This window comes from Salvelinus sp. IW2-2015, unplaced genomic scaffold, assembly GCF_002910315.2.
Source record: "Salvelinus sp. IW2-2015 unplaced genomic scaffold, ASM291031v2 Un_scaffold1745, whole genome shotgun sequence".
Taxonomy (NCBI): Eukaryota; Metazoa; Chordata; class Actinopteri; order Salmoniformes; family Salmonidae; genus Salvelinus; species Salvelinus sp. IW2-2015.
Window position 1 is genome coordinate 185,099 of NW_019943127.1, and position 15,134 is coordinate 200,232.

Below are 15,134 nucleotides of genomic sequence, written 5' to 3' on the forward strand. Positions count from 1 at the left end.
TATTTGAAGTAACCGTACTCAAATACACATGTGAGCAGTGAACTCAGCCAGAGGGCAGCCAGGTAGGGAGGGGTTATAGAGTGGGTTGGAAGACCATTTGTAGCAGAGAGAGACAGCCTATGTTCCTGTAGGTGTTTGAGGCCTCTTGTGGAGGTGCTACTTACAAACAGGGCCAGTATTCACAAAGAATCTCAGAGTAGGACTTCTGCTCTGGGATCAGTTTGGCCTTTTAGATCATAATGAATAAGATTACATGGACAGGAGGGACCTGATCCTAGATCAGCACTCCTACACTGAGAAGCTTTATGGATATGGGCCAGGCTACTGTTAGGTGCAGCGTTCTAAGGCACTGCATCTTAGTGCAAGAGGCGTTACTGTAGTGGCTGGTCTGAAAGTCACTCCGCAGCCAGGAGGAATGCAGAAATATCTGCCAATTTATTTTAAGCAGGAATGTATCCAAACGTCTAGGAGCAACACATCCCGGTCGTAATTGGGAGTCCCATAAGGTGGCGCACAATTTGACGCAGCGTCGTCTGGGTTTGGCCAGGGTAGGCCGTCATTGTAAATAAGATTTTGTTCTCCACGGACTGTGCCTAGTTAAATAAATAAAAATACTGTTGTGTGAATCTGTGATGTGATCGAACTGTCTTCCTGACAAACAGGCACCGGTATGGGGCGAGGCAGGCAATGTCAACAAAGACAGGGTAGAGGAGAGATGCGGCGTGAGCTTGGCAGTTGGTATGGAAGTACAGTATTCTCTTTCAGCGGCTACCGGATAACAAAATGTGACAGAGCTCAACATGATAAAAACCAAACTGTTGTTTTGAGTGTAAGGAAGGATTAGTGCTAGAGACAGGTCTCTTCAGAGAGTAGGACCTCATAGGATCAGGAAGAGACAGTCTCTTCAGAGAGTAGCACCTCATAGGATCAGAAGAGAACAGGCTCTTCAGAGAGTAGCACTCATAGGATCAGAAAGAGACAGGCTCTTCATAGAGTAGCAACTCATAGGATCAGGAAGAGACAGGCTCTTCAGAGAGTAGCACCTCATAGGATCAGGAAGGGGCAGGCTCTTCAGAGAGTAGCACCTCATAGGATCAGGAAGAACAGGCTCTTCAGAGTTAGTATTCATTTTTTAATTTCACCTTTATTACCAGGTAGGCTAGTTGAGAACAAGTTCTAATTTGCAACTGCGACCTGGCCAAGATAAAGCATAGCAATTTGACACATACAACAACACGAGTTACACATGGAATAAACAAAACATATAGTCAATAATACAGTAGAAAATAAGTCTATATACAATGTGAGCAAATGAGGTGAGATAAGGCAGAGATAAGGCAAGAAAAAGGCTATGGTGGCGAGGTAAATACAATATAGCAAGTAAACACTGGAATGGTAGATTTGCAGTGGAAGAATGTGCAAAGTAGAAATATAATAAATAATGAGGTGCAAAGGGCAAAATAATTAATAAATACAGTAGGGGAAGTGGTAGTTGTTTGGGCTAATTATAGATGGGCTATGTACAGGTGCAGTAATCTGTGAGCTGCTCTGACAGCTGGTGCTTAAAGCTAGTGAGGAGATAAGTGTTTCCAGCTTCAGAGATTTTTGCAGTTCGTTTCTGTGATTGGCAGCAGAGAACTGGAAGGAAAGACGACCAAAGGAGGAATTGGCTTTGGGGGTGACACAGTGAGATATACCTGCTGGAGCGGTGTGCTACGAGTGGGTGCTCCTATGGTGACGCAGTGAGCTGAGATAATGCGTGGTTTACCTAGCAGAGACTTGTAGATACACTGTAGCCAGTGGTTTGGCAAGAGTATGAAGCGAGGGCCAACCAACGAGAGTGTACAGGTCGCAATGGTGGGTAGTGTATGGGGCTTTGGTGACAAAACGGATGGCACTGTGATAAACTGCATCCAGTTTGTTGAGTAGAGTGTTGGAGGCTTATTTTAAGATGACATAACCGAAGTCGAGGATCGGTAGGATGGTCAGTTTTACGGGGTATGTTTGGCGAGTTTGTTGCGATATAGGAAGCCGATTCTAGATTTAATTTTGGATTGGGATGCTTAATGTAAGTCTGGAAGGAGAGTTTACAGTCACCAGACACCTAGATATTTGTAGTTGTACACGTATTCTAAGTCAGAGCGTCCAGAGTGATGATGCTGGACGGGCGAGCAGGTGCGGGCAGTGATCGATTGAATAGCATGCATTTAGTTTTACTTGCGTTTAAGAGCAGTTGAGGCCACGGAAGGAGGTTGTATGGATTGAAGCTCGTCTGGAGGTTTGTTAACACAGTGTCCAAAGAGGGGCCCGAAGCTATACATAATGGTGTCGTCTGCGAATCACCAGCAGCAAGAGCAACATCATTGATGTATACAGAAAAGAGTCGGCCCGAGGATTGAACCCTGTGGCACCCATAGAGGCTGCCAGATGTCCGGACAACAGGCCTCCGATTTGACACACTGAACTCTATCAGAGAAGTAGTTGGTAAACCAGGCGAGGCAATCATTGTGAGAAACCAAGGCTTCGAGTTGCCATAAGAATGTTGGTGATGACAGAGGTCGAAAGCCTTGGCCAGGTGATGACGCCCTCATAGGATCAGGAAGAACAGGCTCTTCAGAGAGTAGCAACCTCATAGGATCAGAAATAAACAGGCTCTTCAGAGGTAGTAGCACCTCATAGGATCAGGAAGGGGCAGGCTCTTCGAAGGTAGCACCTCATAGGTCAGGAAAAGAGCAGGCTCTTCAGAGAGTACACCTCATAGGATCAGGAAGGGGCAGGCTCTTCAGAAGGTAGCACCTTCATAGGATCAGGAAGAACAGGCTCTTCAAGAGATAGACCTCATAGGCCAGGAAGAGACAGGCTTTCAGAGAGTAGCACCTCATAGGATCAGGAAGGGGCAGGCTCTTCAGAGAGTAGCACCTCATAGGATCAGAAAGACAGCTCTTCAGAGAGTAGCACCTCATTAGGATCAGGAAGGGACAGCGCTCTTCAGAGAGTAGCACCTCATAGGATCAGAAAGAACAGGCTCTTCAGAGGTAGCACCGTCATAGGATCAGGAAGTACAGGCTCTTCAGAGAGTAGCACCTCAATAGGATCAGGAAGGGACAGGCTCTTCAGAGAGTAGCACACCTCATAGGATCAGGAAGAGACAGGCTCTTCAAGAGAGTAGCACCTTCATAGGATCAGGAGAAACAGGCTCTTCAGAGAGTAGCACCTCATAGGAGTCAGGAAGGGACAGGCTCTTCAGGAGTAAGCACCTCAATAGGATCAGGAAGGGACAGGCTCTTCAGAGAGTAGCACCTCATAGGATCAGGAAGAACAGGCTCTTCAGAGAGTAGCACCGTCATACGGACAGGGAAGGGACAGGCTCTTCAGAGAGTAGCACCTCATAGGATGGAAGTACAGGCTCTTCAGAGAAGTAGCACTCATAGGATCAGAAAGGGAGCGCTCTTCAGAGAGTAGCACTCATAGGATCAGGAAGAACAGGCTCTTCAGAGAGTAGCACCTCATAGGATCAGAAAGGGGCAGGCTCTTTCAGAGAGTAGCACCTTCATAGGATCAGAAAGGGCCAGGCTCTTCAGAGAGTAGCACCTCATAGGATCAGGAAGGGCAGGCTCTTCAGAGAGTAGCACTGCATAGGATCAGGAAGAACAGGCTCTTCAGAGAGTAGCACCTCATAGGATCAGGAAGAACAGGCTCTTCAGAGAGTAGCACCTCATAGGACAGAAAGGCAGGCTCTTCAGAGAGAGTAGCACCTCATGGATCAGGAAGGGGCAGGCTCTTTAGAGAGTAGCCACCTCATAGTAGGAATCAGGCTCTTCAGAGAGTAGCACCTCATAGGTCAGGAAGAAACAGGCTCCTGTCAGAGAGTACGCACCACCCCCCCGCCCCTCTTCTTACCGGAAAGATGTTTGTTTCTGTCGGCGCGATGCATGAAGAAACCAGCTGGCTGCACCGACTCCGTTAGCGTCCCTTGAGTTAGCCATGCTTCCGTGAAGCAGAGCACGTTGCAATCCCTGATGTCTCTCTGGAATGCTACCCGTGCTCGGATTTCATCAACCTTATTGTCAAGAGACTGGACATTGGCGAGTAGTATGCTAGGGAGTGGAGACACTGAAGCAGCAAACTTTGTGGAAATTAATATTTGTGTCATTCTCAAAACCTTTGGCCACGACTGTACAACCTAAGCATTATGTAAGAGATTCTACTGCTCATTTTACATCACTGTGTCCCGAATGAGGAAACGTATTTGTCTGAAACGGTCAAATCTAAATGTTTTTTTGTTTTAGTTTCCTCTGAGCTGTCCAGATGTTCTGTCATTGTCACCATGTTGTGAGTGAATGAATACAAGCATATCCTTACTGTACCTACCACATGGGTTTGTTGTATTGCATATTTACTTGCAGACATTAGAACACAAACGTTAGAATATGATAACAATTATACATCTACACAGATTTTTATTTAAAATTATTTTTTTTACAAAAGTTCAATGAGCTTTTGAAAATATTATGTAGGGTCTGATCTTTTTTTATTTTGTTGAGTTTAACATTACTTTCTTTTTCTAATTTATATTGTAAAATTGTCATAGTACACACCCCTCCCTAACTTAATATGCCTAGCATATAATCTTTGATTAATGTTGTATTTATTTATAGAGTAATGCAATTCTGTGTCCTGTCTCCACATAACTAGTTTTTGTCAACTGCTAACCAACCATAATATTTCATACCCATTTGGAATATAGAACTATGTCACTACCGTAGAATGACATAGAATACCATATATAATTACATAGTGTCATCAATAAGAACAGGTATTGACCATCTAACTGTAACTGTACAGGAACTCTGAGAGGTGGGCAAATGGGGAATAAACAGGTAATGGGACATATGGTGCATTTGGAAAGTATTCACACCCCTTCCATTATTCCACACAATACCCTTTAATGACAAAGCGAAAAGAGGTTTTTATAAATGTTTGCAAATGTATTAAAAATAAAAATAACATACCTTATTTACATAAGTATTCAGACCCTTTGCGATGAGACTCGAAATTGAGCTCAGGTGCATCCTGTTTCCATTGATCATCCTTGAGATGTTTCTACAAACTGATTGGAGTCCACCTGTGGTAAATTCAATTGATTGGACATGATTTGGAAGGGAACACACACTGTCAACTGTGGGACCTTATATAGACAGGTATGTCAGAGCAAAAACCAAGCCATGAGGTCGAAGGAATTTTCTGTAGTGCTCAGAGACAGGATTGTGTCAAGGGCCACAGAATCTGGGAATGGTATCAAAATATTTGCAGCATTAAGGTCCCCAAGAACACAAGTGGTCTCCATAGAAAAGTTTTGAACCATCAAGACTCTTCCTAGAGCTGGTTCGCCGGCCAAACTGAGCAATCGAGAAGGGCCTTGGACAGGGAGGTGACCAAGAACCAGTGGTCACTTCTGACAGAGCTCCAGAGTTCCTCTGTGGAAATGGGAGACCCTTCCCAGAAGGACAACCATCTCTGCAGCACTCCACCAATCAGGCCTTTATGGTAGAGTGGCCAGACGGAAGCCCACTCCTCAGTAAAGGCACATGACAGCCCACTTTGGAGTTTGCCCAAAAGGCCCTAAAGAGACTGTCAAGAACCATGAGAAACACAAGATTCTCTGGTCTGATGAAACCAAAATTGAACTCTTTGGCCCTGAATGCCAAGCGTCACGTTTGGAGGAGAACTCTGGCACACCCCTACGGTAGCATGGTGGTGGCAGCATCATGCTGTGGGGGATGTTATTGCCATAGAGGACCTCTTTCACTTCTGCCATCTAGCTAAATGTTTGACTTCACATGACAGGTATAAAATATCAGTGGTGGAAAAAGTACCACTTGTCATACTTGATTAAAAGTAAAGATACCTTAATTGAAAATGACTAAAGTAAAGTGAAAGTCACCCAGTAAAATACTACTTGAGTAAAATTAATTGCTAAATAATACCCAAGTATCAAATGTAAAAGTATTTATAAGTTCAAAATGACTTATTAAGAAACCAGAAGGGTTTTTAAAATGTACGGATAGCCAAGGGTACCACTCCCACAAACCATTTACAAAGGCAGCATATATGTTTTAGTGAGTCGGCCAGATCAGAAGCAGTAGGATGACCAGGGATGTTCTCTGTTTAGTGAGTCTGCCAGATCAGAAGCAGTAGGGATGACCAGGGATGTTCTCTGTTTAGTGAGTCTGCCAGATCAGAAGCAGTAGGGATGACCAGGGATGTTCTCTGAATAAGTTCCTGTCTGTTAAGCATTCAAACAACTATTTTTGTGTGTAAGGGAAAATATATGGAGCATTATTTTCTTTAGGAATGTAGTCATGTAAAAAATTATAGTTGTCAAAAATCTAAATAGTAAAGTATAGTACAGATACCCCAAAAATGACTTACAGTTGAAGTCAGAAGTTTACATACACTTAGTTGGAGTCATTAAAACTCGTTTTTCAACCACTCCCACATTTCTTGTTAACAAACTATAGTTTTGGCAAGTCGGTTAGGACATCTGCTTTGTGCATGACACAAGTAATTTTTCCAACAGTTGTTTACAGACAGATTATTTCATTTAGAATTCACTGTATCACAATTCCAGTGGTGAGAAGTTTCATACACTAAGTTGACTGTGCCTTTAAACAGATTGGAAAATTCCAGAAAATATGTCATGGCTTTAGAAGTCTGCTGATGGGAAATTGACATCATTTGAGACAATTGAGGTGTAACTTGTGATGTATTTCAAGGCCTACCTTCAACCTCAGTGCCTCTTCGCTTGATGTCATGGGAAAATCAAAAGAAATCAGTCAAGACCTCAGAAAAAGATTGTACTTTTTGGAAAAATTACTCTGGTCTGATGAAACAAAAAGAACTGTTTGGCCATAATGACCATCATTATGTTTGGAGGAAAAAGGGGAGGCTTGCAAGCCGAAAAACACCACCACAACCGTGAAGCACAGGGGTAGCAGCATCATGTTGTGGGGGTGCTTTGCTGCAGGAGGGACTGGTGTACTTCACAAAATAGATGGCATCATAAGGTAGGAAAAGTGTGGATATATTGAAGCAACATCTCAAGACATCAGTCAGGAAGTTAAAGCTTGGTCGCAAATGGCTTCCAAATGGACAATGATCCAGCATACTTCCAAAGTTGTGGCAAAATGGCTTAAGGACAACAAAGTCAAGGTATGGAGGGCCATCATAAAGCCCTGTGATGTGTGTGCAGAACTGAAAAAGTTGTGCGAGCAAGGAGTCCTACAAACCTGACTCAGTTACACCAGCTCTGTCAAGGAGAAATGGGCCAAAATTCACCCAACTCAGTGTGGGAAGCTTGCTTACCTGAAACGTTTGACCCAAGTTAAACAATTTAAATGTTTTGCTACCAAATACTAATTGAGTGTATGTAAACTTCTGACCCACTGGGAATGTGATGAAAGAAATAAAAACTGAAATAAATCATTCTCTCTGTTATTATTCTGACATTTCACATTCTTAAAATAAAGTGGTGATCCTAACTGACCTAAGACATGGCATTTTTACTAGGATTAAATGTCAGGAATTGTGAAAAACTAAGTTTAAATGTATTAAACTCAGGTGTATGTAAACTTCTGTCTTCAACTGTAAGTAGTACTTTTACTTAAGTACTTTATACCAATGATAAATGGAATCCAATTGTTTCCACGTGACTTAGTACAGAAATGACATGGATTTAGAGAGCTTCTATAAGAAGAATGGGGTAAAATTGAACTGGCATCCAGAATAGCATGGATAGATTAAACAGACTAGGGATTTTCTATGTGAAGTCTAGTTGAAGACAATAGAAGCCGTTCAAGACAGCTGGAGCAGCCGGCCAGATACAATTCCCCCCATTTAAAGATGATTTTTGCAGGCATTGTTTGTAATCCCCCTCTGATGTCACGCCCGGTGGCTAGGAAGGAAGGGCTGAGGCAGCGCGCGCACAGCACACACAGACCAACCGAAAGCTGACGAGCCCAGCCGGCTCGAGCGAGAGGGAGAGGTGGGGAACGAAACGACAGACGGTGGAATTGCGTGGAAGACTCACCGCACTCTAGAAGAAACACCGATATTGAAACACCTGAGGTGAGATGAATTGCGTTGATTGCTTTTGAACGCACCGCTGCGCGTGCATGCTATATTATGGCGTTATGAACAAGGAGACACTTTTCTATACGAGTGTTTTGCAGAACGAACAGTAACAGAGATGGACTCTAATCGAATGCCACTTGAGGAGGGGCCAGGACAACCTAGTCCGTGATCCTGCTGCTGAGTTTGTCATGGCCAGCAGGAGATTATGCTGTTCCAGATAAGAAATAGAAAAATACTTAGTTACAATGTATCAATGTAGCGGAAGGAAAACATGACATGAAATAACATGAAACGTTCTATGCGGGGGATAGAATATATTCTAYAATCTGTTCTGGGCCCGGTCATTGGCAGGTGTTCAGAACGCATTGATCTGATTCGATCATTTTACAACAATAGAAAATAGTACATAGAATAAAATAGAACAATTAGTGAATTAGTGAAGTTATTGAGGAGATGATGCTTTGAGTTGCGCACCAAGTGCATTCGTTGTGATTCTAACCTCTGGTTATCAATAAAGATAATAACAGTGTCTGCATGACAGTTCGGCTATAACGCGTTGGCTTTGCTTCAGGTGCCATGGGATATGCTACATCCCGTAACTTGATGGCAAAAACGAGATGTTTTTTCCCCAGGGCAGCCCCTCCTAAACCTCCCCATATCAGTCCTATTGATATGGCGGGGCTCTGGTCTACTCTGGGCTGATTCATCCTGTTTGCAGACACGCAGCTTGGCGTCTGTAACAAGTGAGCATTCATTACGACGAGTTTGTCCCTGGGATAATTGTTGCTGCCGCAGCTGCCTCCACCGGGACCGGGGCTCGGTCGGTGTTCTTGCTCAGTAGTGCGCTACCGTCTGTGAGCTGATGAATGGCGGCACCGACCCGGAATACGCAAGCGCCGTACGTGCTCCATATTTTGTCTTCCTGACAAAATATTCGTCCCAATTGTCCCCTCGGCTTGTAGGTTTCGGAGCAGGTGGCAAGGGGGGAAAACAAGCGACCTTATTAAGGTTGAAATATTTTACGTCAATGTTTTGGGTTTTCGGAGTTGTCTTTTTGGGTTTTCCCAACTCAAGAGCACTCTGTTTGTGTGTTTCGTCCAGCACACCTAGTTGCGGCACACCTCTGACATCCGACCGATGTTGCTGCGATGCTTGCAGCAGAGAAGCTGTACCCAGCCTGTATCATACAGTAATGTCTATATGGGTATCGATTGATTGGCGAATGGACGGACGTGCTTTTTAATTCTTCGCAAGATCTTGGCAATGTCAAATATAAATATAATAAAGAACAGACTAAGCCATTGAATAATAGTTTTACTGTAGGCAAAATATGTCTGCGTTTGTACATTGATGCTCATATCGCAGCGGGATATAAGCTACAGGAGAGGATTGTTTCAAAACGGGTTTGATGTGATGACAGTAGCCTAGTCAAACCCATCCAAAGGGATGTAGAGATGTATGCTGTGTGTCACGTGCCATTCATGTTATGTTATCCTGCTGTTTGTTACTGTACATCATGTTTATGCCACAGATACTGCAGTGTTGCTAAACAAATCTTACCCCCCCCCCCCCCCCCCCCCCCCCCCCCCCAATGAATCCTGTAGTCTGGAGATTAGCTGGTATGTGTTTGTTTAGGCTGTTGGCATTAAAACATAGCTTGTGATGTGCAGTCCGGGACAGGGAGGCTATATGACCACTAATACTAATGCTGTAATAGGATTTAACAGAATTCTTGATCCTCCTTCCATGTTGGACCAGTAAGCTGTGTAATTGTTTAATAGAATGTTTTACAAAGAGTTGATCACCATGGAAACGGTCATAAACAGGCAGGGCAGATATTGAATTGAAATGGGGTTTAGTACAGTGGTSATAAAACCTGGTCCTAGAGAGCTAGCTGCAGGGGGTGCAGGCTTTTGTTCCAGACCAGCACCGACTGACATTCCTGATTCAGTAATCAAGGTCTTGGTGATTCGTTGAATCAGGTGTGTTAGTGCTGTACTGGAATAAAAGCCTCTGTTACACACCCTGTCATTTATATTTGATGATGTCAAAGTGGGGGAAATCAAGAGATGTGTGATCGTCATTGACTGTTACTCTGTGTGCATTGGATTTCTGAAAGCTTTCTTTGTGTGTGTGTTAGGTGTCTCTCCTCTTCTCCCCCAACCCTGATTGCCTTGGCCTGCCTCTCAACATGTCAGCCATTGATTGCTTGTCCCCTCGTCCCTCCATCCCTGCACATTGGCAACCTACAGCTACAGACTGCTGCTGCTTTAAAAATGAGACATGTTGTCCCTGTTTTAGAATGAGATGTGATTGGTTAGACAGCAGGCCGAATGAGATGTGATTGGTTAGACAGCAGGCCGAATGAGATGTGATTGGTTGGACAGCAGGCCGAATGAGATGTGATTGGTTGAACAGCAGGCCGAATGAGATGTTATTGGTTGAACAGCAGGCCGAATGAGATGTGATTGGTTGAACAGCAGGCCGAATGAGATGTGATTGGTTGAACAGCAGACGTAGCTATACATGGCAGCCTTCCTGCTGCGGTGGAGGTTGTCAAGAGGAATAACGCTACAGGAACTGAGAGAGATGAGTAAAGGATGGGAGGAGAGAGAGGGAGGGAGGAGAGAGAAATGAGGAGGAGGAGGGCATGGAGAGAGAATGAGGGAGGAGGAGAGAGAATGAGGCAGGAGGGAGGGAGGAGAGAATGAGGTAGAGGAGAGGAGAATGAGTGAGAGACGGAGGAGAGAGATGAGGAGGGGTGGGAGAGAGAAATGAGGGAGGGAGAGGAGAGAGAATGAGGGAGGGAGGAGAGGAAGAATGGGGAGGAGGGAGAGAGAATGAGGAGGAGAGGGAGGAGAGAGAAATGAGGCAGGGCAGAGGAGGAGAGATGGGAGAGAGGATGAGAGAATGAGGGAGGAGAGAGAGAGAAATGAGGAGGGGTGGAGGAGTGAGAGAGGGAGGGAGGGAGAAGGGAGAGAGAGGAGGGAGGAGGAGAGCGAATGAGGCAGGGAGGGAGGAAAGAGAATGAGGGAGAGAGGGATGAGAGAATGAGGGAGGAGAGAGGAGTGAGAGGGAGGAGAGAGAATGAGGGAGGGTGGGAGGAGTGAGGAGGGAGGGAGGGAGGGAGGGAGAAAGGAGAGGAATGAGGGAGGGAGGAGGGAGAGGAATGAGGGAGGAGGGAGGAGAGAGAATGGGGGGGAGGGAGGGAGGAAAGAGAATGAGGGAGGGAGGCGGGAGGGAGGAGAAAAAATGAGGGAGGGAAGGAGGATGAGAATGAGGGGAGGGAGGAGGAGAGAGAATGAGGAGGGAGGAAAGAGAATGGGAGGGAGGGAAGGAGGGAGGGAGGAGAGAGAATGAGGAGGGAGGAGAGAAAATGGGGAGGAGGGAGGAGTGAGAATGAGGGAGGGAGGAGGGAATATGCCATTATCAATAAAATCACAATACGGTGCAAAGCGTTCGATTTGGCTGCTGGGGGGCAAGGAGACCCCCCCCCCCTGCCCAGCTCCGCTAAAACATTGACAACGATGTGCCGTTTTCAAGAGATTGTTAAATACATTTTATAACTATTTGGTTTTTAATATCATCACCTCTTGAAGAGCAGTCAGAACTACACATTTCTGATTATTCCACATTTAGCTCTATTAAGTTGTATAGCAAGAAACTGCATGCTTTCATGTTCAGTAAACATCAATTGATCATGTAATTTCAGATCGATCAGGGTAGCCGAACCATTTGGCATTTAGCTAGCTAAACAAACAACAAGTGTCAGGTAGCTTGCTTCATCAGAGATGAGGCTTTTGGAAGAGCTTGACATCAGCAAGTCCTCGTCCTGGTAAAGTTGTCAGTCAGACTATTGTCATCACCACTATAGATGACAAGCAAATCAAACACTATTTGGATAGAGTCATCTAGTTTATCCCCTGAAAGTTAGCTTCGTAACTAGCCATATTGACTGATCTGTTGTTAGCTTGTTAACTAGCCATATTGACGTGCTCTGTTATTAGCTAGCTAGGCAATTTGAAATGGCCCATCAAGCAATATAGCCTGCTATCATTTTTGTCAGAGCAATCATGATTAAACACTCTTAAAAACAATGTTGATAAGGGGATGTTAGCTAACTTCGCTAGGTAGGCCTACGTTGGTAGGAGAAAAGTACATTTATTCTACTTACCACCGTTTAACCAACTATATAGTTTCTACCGGCAGCTTCCAACGTAAACATATCAGCTAAACTGTGTACCGTGAAGTGCCAAAAATCTCCCCCCTGGCAGAATTCTTACCCCCCCCTCGCGTTCTTCATTGCTGCGACTTGCTTGCTAGTTGAGATTTCTGCCATTCACTCAGTTTAGCCTATATTTCACTGATCTTAGTAGCATAAAGCATTTTTGTCTGCAGTTTTCGGTTTGGCTATTTGTTTCAAGTGTATGTGGAGATTCTAGCTTGTATGGTGCCTTGGCCGAACCCCCGCTTCAGCGCCCGTGCCCGCCCGCACCCGGGGACGCGCCCCGGCAAGATGCCGCCCAAGGCGGCTGTCCATGTTGCCCTTACTAAGGAGAGGGAGGGGTAGGGAGAGGCATGGGTGAGGTGAGGGCGAGGGGGTGTGAGACACGTCACACAGAGAGGAGTTCTGGAGTGAACACTCTCCTCCCCCTCCTACCTCCTCTCTTCCCCCTCCTACCTCCTCTCCTACCCCCTCTCCTCCTACCTCCTCTCCCCCCCTCCTGCTTCCTTCCTCGCTCCCTCCTCCCCCTCCTACCCCCCCACCTCCCCTCTCCTACCTCCCACCTCCCACTCCACCTCCCCCTCCTCCCTCCTCCTACCACTGCCTTGCCTCCGAGATGGAAATCAGAGTTGTGAAATGGTTTCCAGGACTCCTCTTCTCTCCAAGGACAGACAGAGTGTGTGTTAAGCACTCTGCAACGATCCTTTTTCAGAGAGAAAATGTCTGTGTTATTGACTTGCATGTTGAGCGATATAACATTTGTTGGCTTGTATCTATATCACCCTTCTCACACACACACACACACACACCACACACACACACACACACACACACACACACACACACACACCACCACACACACACACACACACACACACACACACACACACACACACACACACACACACTACAAAAACCTTCTAGTTATCAGCGGGAAGTATTGCATCCGTTTCTCTCAGCTAGTCTCGTTCTTCCCTAGGGATGGATTGTGTTGAGTCAGTGCTCTGCATTGAGCTGCGTGCTCACAGGCAGCAGAGTCCCGGTGTAATGAAGATAGTACACAAAGCTATATCTTAGTGCATCAACTAACACTATAGGGCCAACATGGTCTGTACTGTACAGGCCTGCGTAACCAGAATCAGCCCAGTACAGTTTGACTGGGCTCAGTAGAGTGAAAAGATGTGAATAGCAATGTTACAGCTCGTATATGCACTGAGCGGACAAAACATTAAGAACACCTTCCTAATATTGCGTTGCACTCCCCCCTTTTGCCCTCAGAACAGCCTCAATATTGTCTGAGCACGGACTCTACAAGGTGTTGAAAGCGTTCCACAGGGATGCTGGCCCATGTTGACTCCAATGCTTCCCACMGTGTCCTTTTGGTGGTGGACCATTCTTGATACACARGGGAAACTGTTGAGCGTGAAAAACCCAGCAGTMTTGCAGTTCTTGACACAAACAGGTGCGCCTGGCATCTACTACCACACCCTGTTCAAAGGCACTTAAATCTTTTATTTCTTGCCCTTTCACCCTATGTCTCAAGTTTTGAGTGACCGTGCAATTGGCATGATGACTGCAGGAATGTTCACCAGAGCTGTTGCCAGATAATTCAATGTTAATTTGGCAGTACATCCAACCAGCCTCACAACCGCAGACCATGTGTATGGCGTRGTGTGGGCGAGCGGTTTGCTGATGTCAACGTTGTGAAGAGACTGCCCCATGGTGGCGGTGGGGTTATGGTATGGGCAGGCAGGCATAAGCTACAGACAACGAACACAATTGCATTTRATCGATGGCAATTTGAACGCACAGAGATACCGTGACGAAATCCRGAGGCCCATTGTCGTGCCATTCATCTGCCGCCATCACCTCATGTTTCAGCAAGATAATGCAAGGCCTCATGTCACAAGGATCTGGTACACAATTCCTGGAATCTGAAAATGTCTCAGTTCCATGGCCTGCCTACTCGCCAGACATGTCACCTATTGAGCATGTTTGGAATGCTCTGGATCCACGTGTACGATAGTGTTCCAGTTCCTGCCAATATCCAGCAACTTCACACAGCCATTGAAGAGGAGTGGGACAACATTCCACAGGCTACAATCAACAGCCTGATCAACTCTATGAGAAGGAGATGTGTCGTGCTGCATGAGACAAGTAGTAGTCACACCTGATTTCCTTACATGAACTGTAACTCAGTAAAATCTTTGATATTGTTGCATTTTATATTTTTGTTCAGTATAGTATTTACAGTTGAAGTCGGAAGTTTACATACACTTAGGTTGGAGTCATTAAAACTTGTTTTTTAACCACTCCACAAATGTCTTGTTAACAAACTAACGCCACTCGAAGCGTAATTAAAAAAGGAGTTCATTTTTATGTTCAACTTGCTAGAGAGGAGTGTGGGGTAGCAGAGAGGAGTGTGGGTAGCAGAGAGGAATGGTAGGTAGAAGGGAGCAGAGAGTTGGGTAGCGAGAGGAGTGTGGTAGCCGAGAGGAGTGTGGGGTACAGCGTGGGTAGAGAGGAGTGTACGGGAAGCCAAGAGAGGCAGTGTGGGTAGCCAGAGAGGAGTGTGGGAAGCAGAGAGGAGTGTGGGTAGCAGAGAGGAGTGTGGGGAAGCAGAGAGGAGTGTGCGCGGTAGCAGAGAGGAAGTGTGGGAGCAAGAGAGGAGTGTGCGGAAGCATGAGAGGAGTGTGGGCAAGCAGAGAGGAGTGTGGGTAGCGAGATGAGTGTGGAAAGCAGAAGAGGGTGTGCGGAAACAGAGAGGAGTGTGGGT